Genomic DNA, 6,375 nt, shown 5'->3' with positions numbered 1-6,375 from the left:
TTGTGACAGTTCTAGAGAGAACTCAGTCACCTGCGCTGTTTTTAATCAGGACTCAAAGTAGAAAATATGAAATATAAGAATCAATTTAAAGACATTCTGCTCTTTGATATTCAGCTTTAAAACAAACATTTTGATGTTTTATCCTTTTCAACAACTTTAATTTCACCTTCTTTATAATAAGCATTTATGAGTGTATTCTTTCAGAACACATTCATAATAATAATAATAATAATAATGACATTTTAAAAGACGATTTTAAATCATTAATTTAACTTTGTCTATAAAGATATAAGTCATATCCTTACAACTTCAATTGATGACATCGTGTTTTAAATACATTTATAAAACTGAATCTGCTTATAACTGCATATTTCTTCTCATCATTATCATATCAACACATCAGACATGAAGAAGAGCTGCCATGTGATTCTTTGACCAGCAGAGGGCAGCAACGCGATAAAATGAATGAAAACAACCGATAACCAATAGAACGAACACAGGACATCGAACAGAACCGGAAACAGTCGTTTCTCCCCTAGGCAGTGAACGCACCTCAGAGGATGAGGATCCAGAGAATACTTCATAAATCACACAGTAGCATCAAAAGGTCACAGAAGCATACGAGTGCATATCGTCCATGGACAAGCTGAGGTGCATCAGAAGAGCCTGTAAATCCCTGAATCTGCTCAATGTCCACACGAGCAACAGTCACAACGAAAAGCAACAGACGATCAAATGCAAATCAGATAAAAGTCCTTCATCAAAGCTCAGAGTCCTTCACATCTGCACGGATACTACACGACTGACATCAACTTGAGGAACCCTGTTGATCCGAGGCAGGAGACGACTCCTCTGCTGCTGCCTCCTGGTGGAGGAGACGAGAGGAGGCAGCGACCCCACAGGGGAGAGGTCAGCAGCTTCTCCTGACTCGGTGAAGGCCTGGTGGACACGGAGCTCTGTGGACTCAGCCGTGGTCGTCCAGGTTGTAGAGCAGCACCTGGTGGCTCGGGCCCAGGCCGTACAGGCACCCGGCCGCAGGGTAACAGGGCAGCAGCCGGTAGTGCTGCAGGTCCTCCAGGCCGAACGGGGGAGAGCAGCAGTCTGTCACCAGCACCTTCACCCTCTTCCTGTCCGGGTACATCAGCCTCCGCTGCCCACTCGCCCCAATGACCTCCTCTTCCTCCTCCTCTTCCTCCTCTACATCGTCTTCTTCTTCCTCCTCCTCCTCCTCCTCCTCCTCAGCCTCCAGCTCCTCCTCCTCATGGTGGATCTTCCTCAGCAGGTTGTTGATGAGGACGGAGCGCCGCAGGTAGGCCTCGGGGTCCTCCAGGAACCTCAGCTTCTCCAGGGACAGCTTCAGGATGCAGCTGCGGTCCTCCTGCAGGATCAGGTGCTGCAGGAGACAAAGGCATCGGGGGGGGGGGGGGTTGGTTAAGACTTTTTAATCTGGACACGTGGCAACTTTAACCAAAACAGTTCAGAGAGTTTGACCAAACAAAGGTGGCATGTCATAAAGGTTCACTCTTTAACATCACACAATAAGTAGTTTGATGTTTATTAACAGATTTCCCAGAGAATAATTCATGGTTGTTGATGAAAAACATATTTACAAGTTTAATATCCATCACCTGATTGAAAAGGAACTGTTGGGCCTTGGTGGAGAAACGAGCTCTACTGAGGGACCTCCTACTTATCACAGAAGGTACAAATGATCATATCTGTCCTGTAACTATCCCTGTGACACATGATCTGGATTTTATTGTGAAAGGTTGAATCCACAGAGATGAAGAACCAGCAGCTTCAGCTCTGGGTTCCTGAACAAAGCAAATAAAATCAAGCTGAAGGTTGCTCTTACTTTTTGAAAATATCCATGTAGGCCTCCGTGTAAATCCTCCTCCTCCGCATATTTCCTCTTGAAGTAGGCGACTTTCGACGTTGTTGAATGGTTGGTTCTCTCTCTCACAGGGAAGAGGCTGCTGGAGGCCGGAAAACACAGATGAGACGACACATCCGACAGAAGGAAGGATGGAAACATAAAGAAGGAAGGATGGAAACATAAAGAAGGAAGGATGGAAACATAAAGAAGGAAGGATGGAAACATAAAGAAGGAAGGATGGGAAACATGTTTAAATATCTACACGCTCTGCAACGGAAGCTTTACAGTCTGACGGAGCTAAACTAGACTTTATAAACCTGAGTTGGACAGAACCTGGGATTTAAAGACACTAATGGACAAGGGTCATGATCCACGTGGCCACTAGGGGTCCCTGTCAGGTCAACGTGAACACGTGATGGTGCTTCCAGGTTCAATCTAAGAAGGGGGGAGTGCAGGGGGAGATGGGGGGGGGGGGGTCACCTGCTGCTGGTGTCCACCGCCGGCGCTCAGCTCTGCAGACGAGAGGGTGAATCAGTGCGTCTGATCCGATCTGAGCCTCCACATCACCTTCAGGCTCCTGCAGGAGTCCAGAGATCAAGAGGAGAGGAGGAAGAAGAGGAAGAGGAGGAAGAGGAGGAGGAGGAGAAAGAAGAGGAGGAAGAGGAGGAAGAAGAGGAAGAAGAGAGTGAAGGAACCAAAACATCTGAACAGGCACAGAAAGTAAAAACAACACAGCTGTCGTCCCATTGGTGTCAACATGAGATGTTTGATATGTGGGAATTGAGTTATTATCCCAAAATTACCAACCTGTGATACCTGGACATACATATATATATACATATACATTAACATATACATATATTGAATTCCTGAGTTTATATATAACTTAAAGCAGACAACAGCTCTCAAAAACCTAAAGAAACAGTATTTAAAAATTATTCATAAGTAATGAAAGAAACCACAATAAAGCTGTTTTATGTGATTCATTATGTTTCTCAATTGTGCTCTTTTTGAGTTTATTTGCACATTAAAAAATATGAATAACGTCTTGATTTGATCCATAAGTTGTTAGTGTGCTGTTCATTGTGTGTATTGTGTGTATTTGCACATTTAGTGTGTAACTGGATCATCCTTGTTTATTCGTTTATTCACATCTTTACCTCGAAATGAACAAACACAAATAATCTGCTGTGCTCAGAAGCTGATTAGGATTCATGAAAGAGCCGAGGGAGGAGAGATAGGAGGGCGTGTGTGTGTGTGTGTGTGTGTGTGTGTGGTTATTTAAAATGCCATAAATCAATCATGAAGCTTTATCGTTGACAGAAACCTCCCTGAAGCTGCTGCAGTGACTCACACAGTTTCTAACATCCAACTGAATATTTAATCTGTGGGAGAACGATGATGGACGAGTGTGAGCGGAGACAGAGAGGGTGCGTGGGAAGTGTGTGTGTGTCTGTGTGTGTGTGTGTCTGTGTGTGTTCATGCTCTGGCTCCTTCTGCAGCAGATATGAAAGCAGAATTATTTGTGGCAGATCATAAATTCCCAATGAGCTTCCTTCTTTAGAAACCCGTCCTTCTGTCACAGCTCAGGTGAAATCCACAGATGAGGAAAACTCAACGATAAGAATCAGAATTAAAACAGGTTTGGTTTTAACACAAAGCTGGTTGTGAGGTAACCACCTGTTTGTGTGTCTGTTTCAACAAATTGTTTATCTTAACAAGAATCACTAGATTTGTGCAAGTTCACATTTTGTATATTTAAGGTTTAACTTCTGAGAGTAAATGTTCATTTCTGTTTTTTTTTTTTAAATGTTTTTCTGTTTCTTTGATTCAATAAAGATTTAAAGTATAAAGTCTGATTTTTAAGATGATGTGTTGTCCTTGTGCATTTCTTCTGTTTCCTGTGAAATGAGCATCATAGATAAACTTACCTTCACTGCGGTTTAACGTGCAGCTGCTGCAGCCGATACATCCGATCAATGTCCGATCAATGTCCGTCACAGCCTGTCAGTCATTCCGTCCAGCAGCAGGTCCCTAAGTCCCTCCCCCCTGAATCTCTCCGGTCCTCGGCGAGACATCCACCGTCCTCTCACCGACTCAGCGACGCTCCCGCTCGGCCTGAAGTCGTGGCCTCCCCCGGTGGCTTCCTGCAGACACACGGACGGAGGGAGCGCGCATCATCCTGAAATATCGCGGCCACGGCAGCTGGAGGCAGCGCGCGCAGCTCCCCCCCCGCGCCCTCATTGGTCCAGGCGGAGGCAGATGTGTCCTGTTGCTAGGAGACAGAGTCCTCCTAGGTTTTCCTGACTTCAGCAGAACGCGATGAAGATGAGGAGAAGAGGAAGAGCAACGTTCATCTTCTTCTTCGGCAGGTTCTTCCCTGTTATTAGTTTGACCTCTTGTAGTTTCCCTCTTGTTGAGGGCAAAGAGCAGATGACGTCACAGCTTGTTCTATAAGTGAATATGAGCTAAACGAGTAACATCTGAGTGATTGGTCACTTAATACTTACATTTATCATTTATTCATCTGAGTTTATGTTAAAAAAATGGCGACAAGCGTTGTTTGTCGTCATTTTGCTTCGTTAATGTTGTGCGTTTTTTATTTTTAGCATCTGTGGTTGTTTTGTATCTTATATTGAAAAAAAAGAACAAACAATATAAAACGTTTTTGTAGTTTGAAAGTAAAATGAAAAATGAAATGTTTAGAATGATCTGGATCGTGCTGATTTAACCTCAATCTAAATACTTTGATCTAAGTCCATATCTAACTTATAAAAGTATTATTGAAAGATCACGTGGGAACATTAAAGTCACTGCAGATGAACATTGATGAGGTTTCATGAGCCATTTTGAAAAGAGACCGAACGTGAATAAACGAAGAAACAGAAACAAACTGAATCTAACAAATCATCTGCTGCCAAAGATTTGATTTAACTGTCTTTAAAAACACACGAGATTCTTCCTGTAATCTCTACGGGGAGGGGGGGGGGGGGGGGTAGTTGTTTATTGTTGTGTGGTGTGAGCATCAAAGCCTCAGAGCTGAGACATCTGAGCAGAGATTAGAAAGGACAGAAGGAAAAAGGAGAAAGCAGATGGCAGACAGACCGTCCCACAGCGGGGGGGCTTCTGGCTTTTATTGGCAACGACAAAACTTGGTACAAAAAGTGCTTTTGTGGATGCTGTGGGGGGGGGGGGGGGGGGAATCATCGGCATGCACGGCCCGGGCCCGGGGACGAGGACTGTGATCGTCTCTACGTCCCAGGCTCAGTCCACTGGTTTGCTCCTGGTTCTGACTGAGCTCCGACCTCCTGTGGACCAGCATCAGACTCCAGCCGGTGTGGATCTGCTCCCGGGGTCGGGGGGGTGGGGGGGGACTCTAGTGCCGGATCGGGGCCTGGACATCGGGAGGGGGGGACGGGGTGGGGGGGGGGGGGCAAACACATCCTCGTCCCACGGAACAACAAGGAGGAGGCTGCATGCAAACTTCTCTCTGTGGATAAGTTTCATGTGGAAACGTTACAGGCACTTCATCAGAGACTTCACAGCTGGGTCACATCTGGAACACAAGCCGGGTCTGGAACACAGCATGCAGATGTGCAACTACCAGAGAACTCGTGGAGATACTCAGGAACACTCGACATCGACCATTTAAAAAATATAGAATAGATATTATAGATTCTGTACAAGTGGACATGCAGAGGACACACTCGCTGTTCACACCTCAGACTGGAAACAAAGATGGACGTCAGGTTCTGAAGGTCATAAAGCTCCGCCTCCTCCATGGAGTTTGGTTTTAATTAGTTATTTGATCATAAATGGGCTGAGACATCATGATTGACAGCTGAGACTGACTCCTGATTGGTCGAGAGCGTGTGGCGTGTGACTCGTGTCTGTGATGTTGTGTCTTTAGTTTTTAAAGAACTTCTCCACTCGTGCTTCACTTATTCCTGAAGAAGTGGTCGTTATTATGAGCTGAATAAATAAATTGATTGATTGATTGATTGTTAATTGATTGATTGATCTGAAACGTGTAATTCTTTCATATTACTTGTGCTTTTTTAAAATCTTTTTGTTTTGCCAGTTCTTTCAAGTGATTGATTTTGTGCGATATCGTTTGTTGTCTTTTTAAATTGGGATTTTGTATCATCTCATCTGTGTGTAATTTGTTGTGTTTGATTTTAAGGACTTGTCATTATTTAGCTTGTTGCCTTTTGATGATGAAGAATTTACTACAGAGGCCTCGGTGTCACCGGGGTGGAAGCGGAGGGACGCTCACACAAACATCTCTGCTGCTGCGGTGGGTGTTTGATCCCCGGAGGGTTTTGGAGTAACTACAGTAAACAGCTATAATCCCCCCCCCCCCCCCCCCCCCCCCTCCTCTGGGCTGAGCTGCTGTGTATGACTCAGTGATGCGCAGAGCGAAAGAGGATGAGCCGTAATGGCATCGCACTGTACGAGGCTACAGCTGTAACTACACCAATTACCACATAGAGACGCAC

The 6,375-nt window shown here is 45.0% G+C and overlaps 1 protein-coding gene and 1 long non-coding RNA gene across 2 annotated transcripts in view; one reads left to right on the top strand and one right to left on the bottom strand.

Annotated features, from left to right (window-relative positions):
• The window catches only part of LOC128450900 (E3 ubiquitin-protein ligase TRIM35), a 454,970-nt gene that overhangs the window by 378,915 nt on the left and 69,680 nt on the right, over positions 1 to 6,375 (top strand). The window lies entirely within an intron of this gene.
• Positions 1,266 to 4,004, bottom strand: LOC128450920 (uncharacterized). Its single transcript, XR_008340050.1, has 4 exons — positions 3,808 to 4,004; positions 2,357 to 2,453; positions 1,856 to 1,973; positions 1,266 to 1,393 (listed from the first exon to the last, which is right to left on the bottom strand). It is a non-coding gene; the product is annotated as an uncharacterized LOC128450920 (long non-coding RNA).

The sequence above is a fragment of the Pleuronectes platessa genome, chromosome 11 (genome assembly GCF_947347685.1).
Source record: "Pleuronectes platessa chromosome 11, fPlePla1.1, whole genome shotgun sequence".
NCBI classification, from domain to species: Eukaryota; Metazoa; Chordata; class Actinopteri; order Pleuronectiformes; family Pleuronectidae; genus Pleuronectes; species Pleuronectes platessa.
The sequence above is the reverse complement of the archived record's forward strand: the minus strand, read 5'-3'. Positions and strand labels throughout refer to the sequence as shown.